This window comes from Myzus persicae, unplaced genomic scaffold, assembly GCF_001856785.1.
Source record: "Myzus persicae strain clone G006 unplaced genomic scaffold, MPER_G0061.0, whole genome shotgun sequence".
Lineage (NCBI taxonomy): Eukaryota > Metazoa > Arthropoda > Insecta > Hemiptera > Aphididae > Myzus > Myzus persicae.
Window position 1 is genome coordinate 130,130 of NW_019103999.1, and position 18,392 is coordinate 148,521.

At 34.8% G+C, this 18,392-nt stretch overlaps 1 protein-coding gene across 1 annotated transcript in view; it reads left to right on the forward strand.

The window, feature by feature from the left end:
• The first annotated feature begins 3,934 nt into the window (after positions 1 to 3,934).
• The window catches only part of LOC111037429 (protein yippee-like 1), a 42,250-nt gene continuing 27,792 nt past the window's right edge, over positions 3,935 to 18,392 (forward strand). Inside the window, exon 1 of the mRNA XM_022319996.1 lies at positions 3,935 to 4,043. The gene's annotated coding sequence lies outside the window, so the exon portion shown is untranslated. The remainder of the gene's footprint in view (positions 4,044 to 18,392) is intronic.

The following is an 18,392-nucleotide window of genomic DNA, read 5'->3' on the forward strand; positions in this document are numbered from 1 at the left end:
TAAATTGCATCTTTATTTACATTTTAAACTACCGAATATACAATATGATATTTATAAGCAATAAGTAATATAATAATAATAATCATTAATTGCTTATTTATATATTTGTATTCATGAACATGCCCCTTGGACTTTTGAGGTAAGTAATGAACTAATGAACAATTTTTTAATTTTTTTAATTTTTGCTTCACTATCATCTGATATGCACTATAAATTCCCACAAACCATGAATTTTTTACTCTGACTGCAGCTATAACGTGTAATCTCTATCGACACGAAATTAATCATTAAATAAATGGTATATATATAAGTAATTAAAAAATTATAAAAATTAATGTATTATAACTTATAAGGACTATTAGATGAATTATTATTATTGCCTCTATTTGATAAACTAGTAAAAGTAGTAAAAGGTGCGTTACACTCTGGCACCAAAAAGTGTACATTTTTCGTCATAGTTAATCCCATGGTTACGAATCAGTTGCTAAGCCTCAGAATGATTTTGAAATGTCGAAGTAGAATTTTTCTAAGCGTGAGTGCCGATATTTTATTATGAGTATAAAAATGTTCACAACACCTAAGAGTCAGGACACAGTGGTTTTTACTTTTAGCGTTAGAATAGTCAATAGTTACATGATCAGTGCATAGTAATTATTAAGACTGCAGATAATAACAAGATTAATAAAAATAAAAAGTTCCAACAAGATTAGAGAATGGCAGTATGTCCATATTAAAAAAATGCCACCTATATATAGGAGCCGTGACCTCTCTCCAACTAAATTCGTCTTTGATTAGCGCTGCAGACTGCAGTGAACATAATAATTGTTCTTGGTGATATTTTAAGCACGATTACCTCATTTATAGCCTTAAATCGTATAGCTTTGCATTCATTCGACTTCTGTAAATGTTCAGACCTCCTCCCCGCGCATACCTGATTTTTATTATTCACAGGTCTCTCATAGAGATGGACCCGATTATTCATACTGGAGGGTATACTTTCTTCGAAGACCCATAAATTAATAAGCTGTTATCGAACTGCAGGATCAAAATAATTCAGGGTTAAATAACAATAATTGTTATAACGTATAATATTATATTGCATTTGCGTACATTTCCAAGTGTATATTATTATACCTGATACATTTTAATAGTGAGAATAATATTGTAAGTAAAATACGAGCATATAATAAAAAAATATTTTATATTTGAAAAATAGAGCTGTTTGATTAAAAATTGGAAATGAAAAAAACTTAAAAACAGCTCGGTTGTAATAATAAAATGAAAATCGAGCATAATATTAGTATATTACACATACCCGTTGCTCGATTAAAATATTATAATTCGTACGTAATGAATTTGCAGAAAATTAAATATAAGTACTAGTTATGACTTATGATCAATCCAAATTTCGAAGGGATACTCAAGTTATGTATTCGTATAATACTTTTATTTTTATACTATTATACTATGATGGTACTACGCGATGACAACCATTTCGTTGAAAATGGAGTCACCGCAATAGCGTGCGATATAATATACATATTGTACATCGTACTTGGACTCAACTCATTGTAGACATGAGCGTTACAACAATACTCATCACGACTGCAGCGAGCTGCTCAGGTGCATAATATGCATATACAATGCATGTCGTGTATGTACAAAAAGATACACATTATAATATAATATACACTGCTGGGGGACGACGTGACTGTTTATAGCCTTAGGATATACATAACACTGTAATATGTGTGCGTGCAGTATGTACGTACATAAAGTATATGGTTATATAGCCTTATAGGTCTATATATATATATGTACACACAATGTTGTTATTCGACTATAATATACATAATAATATAATGTAGTGCACGGTGTACCTACCTATCTGCTTTTGTTTTTGTTTCGTTTGGAAAAAAACCAACGAAAACGTGACCCTACGCCGCAGTCTGTCGAGTAGGGACCTTCTATATTATGTAGGTTTATATTATAATTTATAACATATTATATGTATATATCACGACGAATGAGCGAGTCTTTTTCAATACTTGCGCACGCGGCATCGTGAAATTTGATCTCGACGACAATAATCGAACCTATATATTGGGTACTATAATATTATTATTGTGATATTATAGGCACAAGTTCCCAACGCATGCACAATTAGTGTGAAGTGGAGCGGACAACTGCATATTATTAAAACGTTATAACATCAGCTCATGACGACACTACCCATCATCCATAATATGTATCATAATACCTACTATTATAGTGTAATGTACTTACTCCACATGTCCACATTAATCATTTATTAGAAAATAATAATATATTATGCTTTTTTTATACGACACACACGTTTTAGAGTATAGATATTTAATTATATTGTTTATCACCGATTGGCAAAGGCAGGACTTGCAGTTGGATCATCGTTTATCAACGATCGATATACATATTATAGATAATGTTATGCAGCTGGCACAAGTACCACCAATGAAAATTTGGAACGCCTTCGGATCTCCTATATTGTAACGCAAACGGCCAAATAAGATATATAGATGAACAATTAATATTTTTGAACGGGGGTCTTAGGAAGTTCAGAAGATTTCAGAAGCCATCAAAATATGAAGTTTGCACATATTTTTCCAAAGAAAGTCGATGTGAAATCAAAACATTATATTATATTAAAATCGCCAAAAACCTCATATTTTAATTCAACATCAAAAATAATGATTTAAAAATTAAGTCTCTCGCGAGCCGGATATCTAGACATAAAGTTAGTCCACATACCGTCATTTGGTAACCCCCCTACAGGTGCCTGGTATACGCAGAAGATCTCGGACACATATTATGTTTTCATTAAAAAGGAGAGGTATTTGTTTTTTACTGTATTTTACGTATACTATACTACTATAGTCAGTATAGGTGTACCAGCGAATGCTTAACGTACCCGTATGGGCCACGTGGACTGTGCGGTATATTTAGACGGTAATTAGCGGTAATCGCAAAATGTACAGAGACTGTAATATAATATTATATATTATAACTAATAGGAGCGTATGTGTATAATATTGTATAATATGTACGTATGTAGAACAACAGTTTGTACGTTGATCGAAAGTAGGTGACTCCTGCAACACCAAAGCCAAGCTCCTCGCAGGTACCTAATTGATTATACTCGTCATGGGGGGGAGGGGGGGGGGGTACTGGTGGCGCGGGTGTGCCGGAATAATTTTTTTTTTTTCCCGATAACCATAATAATAAATTCGTGACACAGATTTAATAATAATAATAATAATAATAATAATAGCCATAACGATTGCGCGCGTGTGCCGTATGTTTATGAACGGCGCAATAATGCGACTGGGCCGGCGGTAACCGCGCGAGAGGGGGAACATAATCGATAGGTTGGCGGTGGTGGAGGGGTGGTGAGGGGAAAGTGGTTCTCACTCACACGCACAATCGATCGTCGGTGGAGCGGCGGCGGGGTGGCGGTGGAGTGCTCACTGCTCAGCTGCGGCGGCGGCCAGCGGCAACAGCAGCAGCAGGTCATCCTCCTCTCACGGCGACGGCGACGGCGGCGGCGGCGGCGGCGACGGTTGTTGTTTACGTTTCGCGACACCCGTGTACGTACGTACGGCGATAGCACTGCGCAAGCGCAAGCCGAACGCCCGCGCCGCGCTGTGCTGTAGCGTCGCGCTCCCCCCCCCTCGCCTCCCCGCGCGCAGTATCCAACACGCCGCCGTCGCTCGGAGAGGATTTCCCATTGTGGCGCGCGTGTTGTTTTGTGTTCATTCGTCAGCTGTTGGCCGTACCAGACGCGCGCACACCGCTGCGGTCCGCTTTATTGTCCACACGCACGTATCCGTGCCGAACGTTTTTCCGTTTCCTGTCGCGCCGTCGTCGTTTCCTCGTCGAGTCTCCACCGACAGCGAGTCGACTTAACGTGGTCAGCTACCTCCGACGCCGTTACACTGTCTGCCGCCGCAATTGTCGCAGCGATTTGCCGACAGACGACACTGCAGCCGCCGTCGTCGTCCGCGCAGGTAATAACCGTCTCCTATATAAGCTCGTCCTGGTCCTGGAAAACGGTCACCTTCCGTATTTGCACCTTTACGTAGCTTATATGTAAATCTGCAGAGGCGGAACGTGTTTTTTACTGTCAGGTCGAGTCCGAGAGCGCCCGGAAAATAAAATTCCACTCTGGGCGACACTCAAATCCAATTGCCAAATATTAGTACCTCCCTTGTTATTACATAATATTTTAGTATACTACAAGAGACAATACGTATCTCATTGTATTTGAATTATAAGTCATTCCACCGCATAATCGACACTCTTTTATTCAATAATTATTTTATAGGTAAACTAAAAATTATAAGCCGCAAAACAATATTACGCATGCTATATTAAATATTAAATAACATGCCCGTAGTTAACAAAATCCCTTTTTTTTGTGGGGTGGACGGGCAATGGCCACATTAATCACCTCACTCCGTGAGCTCCTTCGCCCATACGTCGTTATTTTAGGTACCTATACTAATAAGACACTGTAAGTACGATATCGGTATTAAAATATTATTATTAAACACGCTAAGTATAAAATTAATTGCCTGGCTCACGGATACTACCTCGTGTGTTTTTTATTTGGTTTTTGCAGGCAGGGTTTTTGGATTTCGGAAACGGTCATCCCTTCGGCGTGCCGTCCTTAATCGAATTACCGATTGCACCCCTATCCATCTGAGGCTCCGGCGCTCCGCGGTATTGCGTAGTAGCTTAAAATATGTATTTTGCCGCCGTCGCTTCGTGCGCACGTGCGATTTACTCGCGCACGTAAGAGAAGGATAATGTTGCACAATGATTTTTCCCTCTCCTGCGACGTCCTCTACACGATAGGGGATGATCTAGCACTTAAACCTTGTCGACGATCGTCGTTATTTTGTTTGGTTTAGGTTATGTTGAGTTGTATAATATGTCGTTTGAAACTAGTAAATATTTTATGACATTGTCATTATATTATGTTTTCAAATTGTCAGTTTGTGGGCAGTGGGTGAATACCACCTACCAGTTATAATAATGAATAATGTTATTATCGTTGTTGCTCTCGAATCGCGTCCGATCTTCGAGACCTTAATCACGACCTAAAATACTGCTATAATGTGCAGCTCTTTGTGTATAAAATTGCATTACATTGTATATGCCTACGCGTATTTCACAGAAGCCGTACACAGTTGAAATACACTTTCCCAAACACTTAATGCGGTTATCGGTTTGTCGACCATTTAATGTACTAATGTATATTTGTGTTTACAAATCGCTCAATCGATTATTATAATATATTGCTACTGATTTTTTCTTCTTATTTTATAATATCTTCACAATAACCGAATTAAAAACGTTGATAATTTAAAAGCGAGAAACAAATTTCAGCGAAAACGCTTAGTACCTATAATGCCTACATTATATATATATATTCGCATTATATATTTCAAAAGATTACTGCTCACGAGTGAAACTATGTTTTTGCATAATTTTTTTCCCGACTATTCGTCGTGTATACACGCAAACGCTTTATAATTACCTATATGTATATCGATACATTAATTTCATAGTATAGAATGTGTTGTGTGTACATTAAATATGAACTCGTAATACTAATTGTAATTACTAATTTTGTATGTTTTTAATTAAACCTGCTATTTGTCTTTGACATAATTTATCAAACTTTATTTACGATTAAGCTCGTGTTCAAAATGAAAGCTTGCAATATTATACTACAAAAACTTCATACGCAATATACTATTATTACCTATATTTATAAGACTTAAATTATTTAATTACTTACGAACATATTTCAAATTTTTTCCCCATTTATATTACTGTTTCTAAGACAATAATATTTTCTTTTTCTTTAAACACGAATGCGTTTTGCCCACACAATATTATATGTGTACACGAAGGCAGGGGTACCTATTCCGGGTGGTGCCAGCCGTACTGGCTGCAGTGGTACATTTTAATTCATCAACCCATTTTGTACCTCTTATATACGTGTACCAAAGAATATAGGTACAACCTATTCTGCAGCGAGATTACAGTTAGGTAGGTAGGTACCTTGTTTTACAACTAGTAAGATATATAATTTCCATTACGCGTTCGACGACCGGGATAAGGTCGTGTGTCTCGACTCTCGAAGTCTCGACAGCGTATTATTGTACGAAATGTGATTAGGTTTCGTACAAATGGGGTTGACATAATACTCAATATATGTATAAAGTAGAGATTATTGCAATTAAAATGTGTTCTCTGTTGTTTTCCAACAAGATTAATGACTATAATACAAGGTGATCCATTTAAGTGTCGTACTCTCTACGTCTACACTATATTTATTTGGAAAAGTTTTGACTTATGAAAATATTTTTCGATAAAATTTGGTCATTGACATTTTTTTTCTTCATAATTTTACGTCGTTACAAATCAACATTTTTGCTAGAACAAATCTATTATTTTCAAAATGCCGTTGTACACGACATCAAATAAAGTCAAAACTCAACCACGAGTGTTGACACTTAAATGGATTACCTTGTACTACGCCGTACCAATTAAAGAATAATGTTTTTTTTTCGGATAACAATATTTGAACTGTGTCCATTTCAGTGTGTCGATGATATATATATGTATAATATATAGCTGTAGTTCTACGGTATTCTATACGCGTACGCGTTCATGCTACCATTTGTCTATACATCTGCTTTCATTCCTCTTCAGTCTACGACACGATGTGCAGACTTCCTTCATCTCGAATTTATTTGTATTAAAAAAAAAAAGTGGGTCATTTCAAGAGGGTAAACACGACGCGCAGGTATCTATATAACAACAGTCTTCTACGCGTCGTCCGACCGAGTTCGTGACCCTCGACGGGGAACTTTACACGACGTATAATCCGTGTAAAATTTACATGATATCCTACATTATGGTCCTATGGTCATTCTCTTATAATAATAATACGACGATGTCTGTGATATTGTTTAGGTTATTTTTTTCGTTTTCGGTGGTCGATCGCGTTTCTCGATAACAACTCGTTTTGAAGCAGCGTACCACAGGTCGTACGCTGCTGCACGTCCTATTGTGGAGTCACTCGTGGTGGGCCGGTTTTCCGTGACGTCGTGACCCTTCTATATATTATTATAAATTATGTATACTACATGATGCCAGAAACGAGGGCTTTCCCTTTGGACATTGTGCTTTTACATCATTCGTGGTAAAAAATATACCCAACCTTTGTATACAACTGCGGCAATATTGTGTATAAGACATAAATACTATAGGTAGTATATAGGCTACACGTAGGTTATCGTGTGAAGGCCGAAAAGTGCATCCTCTATTTGTTATTTTATTCTCCAAAGCATCCATTGTTGCTTTTGTATTACGTATATACTTACCTGTATTTGCGAAATTTTTCGCCCACGACGGAAATTTCGATTTGGTTCGAGGTTCCGAGCTGCTTCAATAAATTGTATAATTGCGACTCTGTTTACCAGGCGACCTGCGTGTTCGCTGCCCGACCTCCATTTTTCCGTTTTATAATGAATATTTCAAACAAACTATGATGTTTTGCATCTTAAAAAACTATATATATACTTAAGGACCATATTTTCAGATCGTTATGAATATTTATGCAATTATTAAGGAGCGCGTAGGTGAAACAAACTTTTTTGTTTCTTCAAACGAGAACCACCCTTCTTTTTTGTTGTAAATTGTTAAAGAGATGCATTAATTTCAATTTCCCTGCAGCGGTTTATTGTCTACCAATAACGTACGCGTAAGCCTGTGTTTCGAGAATTGTAACAGTACACTTTTATGTACCTATCGAGGTTACAACGTGTCATTGTGAACTTTTAAATAAACGATTAAAAACCCATTAATATTTCAGTGCAGTATGACGCGTAGACTAAACAGACATACACGGTGAATAGACACTTAAAATAATATCAATGTAGGTATCTATCTTAAATTATAATAAAATACCCGTATAAAGCTACAAGAAATCATTATAATATAGTATATATATATATAACCATTTTGTTCTTAAATTGATTTCTAATGGTAAATATTGTCGATAGTGATGAAACCAAAAGTCATAAATCATTTTAATAGATTATTTTTTTTTAATTAAATGAAACACTTGTTTTGTTTGAGTTAATATGGTTATTTGGACAATGTAAAAAAACACATTATATCTATATGGTATTTTTTATAACGACTGTATCCGTTTCTGTTCCTATTACATGGTATTTTGTGTATCATTACGGTTAGAATCGTGATATTATTATATTTAACAAATGAGTACCTAAATAATTCGAATAGGGAAAACTGTCTGTAGTAATATCTATTAACTATAACTTCTGTAGATAGTTTCGAAGAAATATAGGTACTTATGAGTATTATATTATTATGTATCATTCGAAGGCACCACAAAAAAAAAATTACGTAGAATCTTAATTTCAGACAGTTCTACGAACAGTGAATTAAACATTTAACATTTATTCATTGTCAATTGAGACATTAATTTCAAGTCCTAACTCGTAAGTGGTAAGTCACAAATCATAATTATCCATGTCATTATTCTTATTATCTAATATCATAAAATATTAAATAAAATACAAATTACCAGAATAATAATTATTGGTATAAACTAATGGGTACACACAAAACTATCTGTTTAACATTTTAAGACACATGTATATTTTATTGGATTACGTATAATGGTTATATACTGAGAATTACATTCAAAGTATTTAATTCGGTAAGGCTGTTAATAAATTAGAATAATATTATATCTAAAACAAAAGCCAATTTGACAAACACAATTTATTAGTTTAACCTTCTCTTATCAATCGTTATATAGTTTTGCTTTTATAATTATTACTACCTAAATCACAATATTTTTTTTTCAACTCGTTTTAAAAATGTACTCGCATTTATCTATTTCAATATTTGATGTCCCGTAATTCGGTTTTAAAAGTTTCATCACCTAATACATAAGTAATATAAGTAATAAGTATCTTTATAAAGTTTGTCTAAGTGTCAAAACTTTGACGGTAAGACGACCGGCGTGTTGAAAAGTATCTTGGTTCGTTCTGACATGACAAAAATAATAAAATATTTTTAGATATAAGGTGCACGTGTGTTTTATTACTGGACGAAATTGATTACGTACCTACCAAAATAATATTATACACAAACACCTACACAGTGACTATATTGTTACCCTCCACAGTTCATTATTTTATTGTCGATATTATATTATACGACCAGCTGCTATACAACCTGCGATATTTATTTTTAGTTAAATGAATATACCTACGATTTTTTCGTGGGCCGACGAAGAATAAGGGTCGGGAAGCAAATTAATTTGCCCCGCGCACAGAGCTGTAAATAATTTCCGATTCCTCGAAGCTTTCGTCTATTATGTTGGCTGTGTTTTTATTGGCCTTGATAATGAAAATAATGAAATATTGAATTGTATTATACAAGTGTATAATAATACATGTACAATACAAATCGCCGCATTTGAACGCTATTTTGACCATGAAGAAAATTGTTGACTATCGTACTACTACATTTTCGTGCGGACGACGACGATAATATTATTATTTAATACTATTCTGCTTATTTTCTCTGCGCGTCGAATAAAAGCTAATAATAATCTTTTTCGGGGGGCGTATTCATTCGTCAACGATGGACTGTCCACATTTAATTTGCACTCACCGCGTGCACTCACATTCCCGTACACATTTTATATTCCTCGAAATATAATATTCAATATTCGCCAATCTTCAGCTGTCAGAGTTGTACATTTTTTATTTATAAACGTCATTTTTTTCGTGTGAGTTTTTTTTTTTTTTTGAGTGCTTTTAAACATTTATATTTTTTTAAATATATATAATATAGCACTGGTCGTGTGTTGAAAACAGCCTTTGTGTGCCGTCGACTTGACACATTTTAAAATTATGAAAATATATGTAGGTATGTTGTATGTATAAGTACAAGTATCGCTTCTAAGTATTATTACACGCTTGTAAAATCTGAAACTCGAGAATAATTAAAAAGAAAAAAGTTGTTAAAGTGGTTCAGCACAGTGGATCGTTATTCGCATAAAAGTCCCTTCAAAATAATATGTAAGAATCCATTCAACTACAGCAGCAGCAGTGCACATACATATAATACGAAAACGTTCAAACTGTTGAAAGATTTTTTAACGTTTTCATTTGTACAGAAAAAAACTACTTATACGCAAACATATTTTTTATTCGTCCGCATAAAGATAAGATATGAAAACATTTTCAGAGTCGTCATTGTCTCTTTTTGGAAAAGTGTGCAGACGACATCGTTTGTATATATATATATATATATATATATTATATTGTACTATCATATCGGTGGGCATATTGTTAATTATTAAACACATGAACGTTCGATCAAATCAAAAAACTATGTTCCTGTTAGATAAACATACATTAATACATTATATTTCATTACCTATGTATTTACTATAATATAATAAATTTACTCGTATAATTATGATATTATTTATCTAAATCATTTATATGATTAATAAACAAATAAGTTTTTATTTAAAAAATACAATATTAATATTATAGGAAAACGGATGACCTGCACGTATAATAATATAAATAAATACATATACGATTTACATTAATATAATTATTTAAGGTAAATTTAGTATTATTATAATATTATAATAATAATATAAATATACGATATTATTTTATCGGGTATTCGTTTACCGGGTGACCTAACCTATACTGGGACCGCCATTATGCCAGTAATGTTATAAACTTATAACACTCATTAGATAAACTGAGATAAAAATAATGTATTAATTGCAATTATATGCAGAGAGAAATGTTGCCAAGGACTTAACTATATAGTATCCATCAATGAAAGTCATACCACTACAGTCTTAAAGAAATCGGCTAAACTAACGCTTAACTATATCAATAGTTTAGGAAATATTGTAAATCCTTTAAATATGGGGCTAATACACAAACAATATAACGCATACAGTTAGTATTAACATTCAATATCTTAGTAAAAAAGCACTGAACTAATAAAAATCTAATTGGTTACGCCATTCAGCCGAACGTCGGTATCATTCGATAAAAAATCAACAACCGCTCAATAAAAAATTCCAACGATTTGTTCACACATTTTTTTGGGAGACGTAAAAAAGTTTATGCGTATCATAATTATTTAAAATAATATTATCTTCATGTTTTGTTCCATTATTTTTAATTTTTTTTCATATCACATATTATATATATTTGAGTTATGTTTACATAGGAAGGTACTACCTATTTGTAGTTTATTCCCTATATTAATTGTATTTTTTATTATTTCCGATAGGTCACACACACTAAATCCTAAAAATGCCCAGCAGGTCACAACATCGCTAAGCGAATGCCATACATCGTGGAGTGGTATATTCGTTGTACCTATGCCATATAATATTATTATGTCGTAAGCAATCTTTTGTTGGAAAGTGTACTACGGTCCGCCAATAGTGGCGCTGAACCAACGGTTTGGTTTAGACCAGAAGAAATATTAAGGGGTGGTGGGAATGATGTTAGAGATTTAAGAGGGTGGTATCACTATGTGATTATAATTGTATAGGAAGTGTGTTTCCCAACTCATTATTGTTGCATTGAAAATTTGAGTAACCCTTCCTGTATCAAGTGTCTCTGAACGATCATTTTCTACAAAGCGCACATAATTAACTCGTTACCACTTACGTGGTTTTTGATGAAAGATGCATCATATACACTCTCGGAATAAACATTTTTCCTATTGTTTTGGGTATACCTATACCAAAATACATAGAAAAAATTAGGTGGTTGTGAGAGCGATCTCTTCGCAGTAATTAAACTCATTCAATGGGGTGGTGCTGGTGCATCATTTTTGAGTGTTGACTCGTTCACAATAAATGCTACTCAAGCACCATTTAATAAATAAATATGCGTTGTGGTGCGGAGTGTTACTGTAAACCCAGTTTGCACACATTGTGATATTAAAAAAAAAAAAAACTACAATAATAATACCGATACTGCGAATTCCGAGTAATAATAATATTAACGATAATCGGCGTCCGTGTGACGGTGTGTGCTGAGGAGGCGCTCTCGAACCGGAAAATATGAGCCGAATATCGTCCACTAATATTATTATTATAATTATAAATAAACTGCCGTTTTGAACAGTTATCCCCGAATTGTCGAAATCCGAAGTACATTATGCTTTAACTCACAAACATAATAATATTATATCAATATCTATATTATTATGATATTAAAGTAATTTGGTTGGTCGCACAATTTATGGAGTATATAGGAATTATTTTTGGTATGGGCCAATTTACTATTGGTCAAACATAGCACCGTATAACCAGAACTAGACATTTTTTGGGGAGCCGGAGTGGTTATAATTATAACATAAACAATAGAGTTTGCGCTATTTTATTTTATAAACATCATGTAAATATTAATTTTTTGAACAAATATTAACAATTTCATCTACAACTAACGTTATATTACGAGGAACCATCAAAAAACAAGTCCTGATAATCAAACATATTTTCCTTGTGGATTCCTCGAAAAGGTTTTCAATCAACCTATAGTGTTGAAAGATTCTTGTAAACAATGTAAGTGCAACAGTGAATGGAAATCAATTTCTAAAAAATAGAACGTATCTTCGAAGTATGTAAACATAAACTATTAAAGCACTGATTCAAATTCCAATGTCCATAATTCACATATATAGTCATTTAGACTACCAAAAACTAAAACCTATAAGGTATGAACATAGACAATACGTACGGGCCGCGGGTTATGATGGTTATGTGATATAATATAAATATATATAATATAAAGCAATTATAGGCATACAAACTTATACCTAATGAGTTAAACTGCATTGGTAACCGAGTATAGGTGTTTAAAACTGCATCGCCAAAACATGTCTGGTGTTTGAATTGAACCTGTAATTTCACTATATCGGCTCTGGCCCGGGGGGCTTTCCCCCCCCCATATATATACGCCACTGGACTATTACACTAGTGATGTACAACGCACTAGTGTTCACATATAACTAGACTATACGAAGACTCTCACGACCGGTCGTCGCGTTTCCGGCCGCTATACACGCGTTATATAATATTATTATAGAATATATATTATTATTATCGTGGTCGTCGTTTAGCCCGAGAAAATCCGTTGGCAGCGGCGCGGCGCTCGCGTCTGTGTATTTCACGTACATTAATATATTATCATTATTACTATTATTATTAAATACAACTCGATTTCCCCTACCGCCGCCCGAGTCGCAAGCGTACCTGGAGAGGGCATTGACAGCCGCCGCTGCCTCCACAGTCCAGCGAAAAAATATAAAACAAGCGGCGGCGGCGGCGCGCAATACCGCTTTGTGCGGTCGACGCCACCGCCGGACGTCGGTGGGGAGTTCACGTGAGGTTATTTTTTCCGAATCGTTCGCGACTCGCTAGTTTTCCCCGACGTTTTACTCGCCCGAAATCCAACCCATACGATGCACATAATCTACTCGTAATAATATGATGATTTATAACAATTCGAATGCACATTGCATTATTGTACTTGCCCCGCCCACACCTCGAAAAAAAAACGAAGAAAATCGCTCAGAATTACGCGATCACTATATCGTCCAGTTATATAGATAGGTATAGTTGTGTTCGCGTTGCCCGTCGTGCGCGGACCGCGATATTTTCCCCGGTTTTCCGTCCTGAATACCGTTGTTGTGTGATTATTATTAATTGTGTGTGAATTTTTTTCAAGTTTTCCTGTCCACGTTTGGTTCCGTTTGCACTCGTACACACGTAATACATGCCTTAGTGGGTATACGTATAGCTCGCGAGTTTTAATTCACTTTTGAAAACACGTATGAAATATATTATAACGCCGTTGGGTATACAATGGCACGACCGAAGGCCACTCTTCTAAATTGTGAGAGAATAATTAAAATATAGAACTTACTATGTATAATATATTATTATATACTAATTCAATTAATAATGTATGCTTAGCATACATTCAATAATGAACTTTACGCTCGTTATAATATTATGTATGTTATTATCTTCAAAGCGTATCTTCCACCAGCAATATATGTTCGCTTAAAAGCCATTTCAATATTATATTATTTTGTGTTTTTTTTTCGACATCAATATATTATTCACGATGCAGGCAGAGTTTCAACGAATGCTTCGAAACTATCCCATAATATTATAATAGCGTCTTTCCGCGATTTATTGAAATAATTCGTCGAATTTTAAATTATTCATCACTCAATATATAGTGTTTTGTTTACTTTTGTTCAGATAATCTACAATACGAGTAGTTTAAAAAAAAATCGTGATAATTTATCTTACTGCACTGTTATAATAACTTATAAGTCACAATAAAATATACATTAATCAGCAAACAATTAACTGGGTTTATAATTATATTATTTTAGCGATTATCTAAGAGTTGTTTTATCGTTAAATTACACGTTCGTATTTCATAATACCGATGGTATTCAATAATGTTGTTCTAAACCAACGAGAACTAAGTAGTAGCGATTAATGTTCTATATTGGATTATGTTGTTAATTGCTGTTTATATAGACTCAAATATTGTATAATACATAATAAGATATAATAATAATTATTAAACACTAAATTACATGCTATACTATTCGTGTTTTGTTTTAAACTCATAAACGTAAATATTGTACGATTGTCCAAGTCATAACGAGCTCATTCTATGCCTACATAAACAGATATAATATAATATATTATTCCGAAACGATATATTTCGATGTTTAGCTTTTTAATCACAAGTGATGTGTGAATAATATTTGAACAATATAATATTAAGGCGTTTAATGTATAATATTTACCCGTACTTTAGTGTAATCGTTTGGATGAAATTAAAACACTGAACACATGAAATCAGTTGTTATTGGTTTTAAAATTCTTATTGTGGCAAACACAAATTTAACAGATTCAGATTTAATGTGATTCAGATTAATATGCAAACAATATGACGTTTACTCTTTAACGGTCTAATAATAGTTGTACTAATGTACTCAATATACAAATAATCACCGCATACACCTTGAAGTTTTCTGTGTGTAATAAGTCTGAAATATTGGAATACACCCGTCGGCGTTCCTATTACAAAATTATAGTTATTATGAGACATTTTAATAGCATCGAAACCGACCGAGGATGTATCGCGAAACATATCTAGCGCGTCCGTTGTGGTCGGTCGTAGTTACCTCTGGTCACCCACCAAATGACACGATTTAAAATATCACGAAAAATAATAATATTATTATACTCATTCGTATTGTATAGAGTTTGTATAGTATAGTAACAATATCATAAAATATTATTCGAGTGCTGGTGAATCTCCTACCACAGGATATTGTACTTGCAGTAAGTGGACACGAATAAACAACACACCAAGCAATATGTAATAATAATATTGGTTTAACTCTGCGCTTTATTACTATTTCATGTATAAATGATTGCATAGAAAGAATAATATCAATACAATACAATAATAATAAAAATAAAATGTAGTTTTGATCAGATGTTCTGACCTTTTGGTGGCACATGACAGTTTTCGGTTGCACTGCTGCACACGCCGTGTCAATAATATATTTCTACGTATTATATTACTATATAATATGATATGTGCATTATATTGAATTATTTCCGCTGTGTACGTTCCGACGAAAACATATATAATCTAATATATCATACACGAAAGTTCGACTTCTGACCACGTGACTCTATATAATACGCATAACGCACATCCAATACAATATTATATTGTATGTTGTAGAGGTGCCGTCGTCACAGGAACGAAGAACATTCACATTTCTTTATGAAACCGTGAATTCTATTTTAACGTCATATTATATTGTTTGTTATAATATTATGCTATCGATGTCTAATATTTTAATAGTTTTATGACTGTATGATAATATTATCGCTGTTTAGTTATAAGTGTGCGGATAAAATGTGATATAGATTAAGGATCAAAAAGTGTGTGATATTTTATTTGATTTGATATCAACCGTTAGATTAGGTACCTACCGTTGAACGTTCCTTTATTTACGTGAATTTCGTTTCTGGTCATGTGACTTTGTATAATAATAATACCTAACCAATATTATTGTACGTGGCCCGACTTCGCAGCACTTTTGCTCACATGTTGCGAGCGGGAAGCAAAACATCGATTTATTCCGGTAAATCCAAAACGGCTGCTGTTGGGGGCTCCCAACTAAGTTTTTGTTCAGAATCTAATTAGGAAATTGGGTACGCTTACATACTCTTATCTCCTCTTTTGTACAATCGCATTTTGTATAATATTCATTACTACAATGTCACCGCATCGAATCGTGCAGCTGCGGCATGGATTGTATGGTGGTCGGATTGATGGGGGGGGGGGGGTAAGTCATCATATCCTCACTCCCCTCCCGTCTTGCTCCGACGTATTGTCACAATCGCTCGCGCGCGACATGCCTCACTAAAAGCGTTCTTTTTACACGGGGATATGATAATTTGAATTCAAAATTGTATGACATGAACCACAGGCTCAGGAGAAGAGGTGGAGGGGCTGACATCGCATTCGGTTTCGGCCACGTCGACGACGACAAAGAGACACACTTGTTCGTCGTCGTTATGGTTTCCTTTGTCAAATGGTCCTCCTAATGATGTGCGCGGCGTGTTTGTGGTGAATAATATTCGTCATTTTCGTAGTTCCGTCTCGGCTGTGGCCAGGAAACGACAACACTACAGTGGCGTGCAGTATTGCAGTGTATATAAATACATGATAGTATATTTATTTATTTTAATTGTCATATACTACGATCGTTTTTTGTGCAATAAGCATATTTTTTGTTCGTTTTATTAAGGCAAATTACTTATTATAATATTATAGTGACACTTTCATGAATTTCGTTTATGCAATTTCACTAAGTCACTGCACCATATTCTTTTGAGACGACGGGGAGGATTTTCAGACATAATCCTTACAGCTAACCTTTACATTCGAATTTCGGTAATTTAGGAATTGGAGTGAGGAGTGGTGGCGAAAAGATAATTATAAAGTATATTATACATAATATATATATTAGTATAAACCTCCATATCGTTGAAATGTTGAATGATGTCAACATTAGCCATTGTGCACATTCTGCATATTCATAAAAACTATATTATCCAATTGTGTTAACATTAACTATAGGTACCCCTGAAACATATATATATATTTATATATTTGCTAGTGTACACAATTACAGCTGCAGTGTGATGGACGGCTGGTTTCCTTGTAAGCCTCATGCACGGTCGATAAAAAATAATCGCTAGCCAGGAAAGTCTACTCGATTTTTCTCACGAGGTCCATGCGTCAAGTCACTGAAGTGTAATGTATATAGTACGACTATTTCAAAACGTGCAGATTTCTGCAAACTTGGCATTACTATTACAGATGCAGCAGGATATAATATATATAAAGAAAACCTACGAATCGTGTGAAAACAGTAGTCGATGCACGCCGACTCGTTCACCTGCACCTCACCGCGTTGGTAATAATACTCGATACCTACCAATCTATGTATAATTTATTATATCGCGAAGAAATCGCACATTGCATAATTTGCATACCCAACCACCTACCACCATAAAATATGATAATTGCATGTAAAACAAGCTGCACGCCGTCTGCTGCAGCAGCATAGTTTGTCGACCGATGAAACGCAGGTGAAGTGGTTCCGTCCGATGACACTATAAAAATGTAGTCCGCCGTCTGTCCATCACATTATATTTTAGTGTATCCTGCTGCTGAAGTTCGTGTCAAAATATTATTCGCTTACTATACATAATATTATAAACGGGCACCAGCTGCTGCGCCTGGAGTGAGCATAATACACTCGTATAACTGGTACCTATATAACATAATAATAATAATAATAATATGTAAACGAGGACATATAGCTTTTATTGTATAAATGTATGAGGAAAGTCGGCCGGGCCCGTCAACCCCTCGACTTGTGAGTATAGGTAGGCACCTACGAGGACGACAAGTCGGCCGTCTCGCTAATGTAAAACGTCCATTTGTATAAATGTATATCTGCTGCGATAAAACACACCGTTTACACGCACCTGCCCGGTGCGACGGTGTTATTCGTCCGTGACTTTGGCGCTGCAATAACGACGACGGAGCCGAACACGCGGTTGGGAAATAAAATCAAGGGCGGCTGGCTGGCGGGCCGGTCGGGCATCGACATCGTGTTTT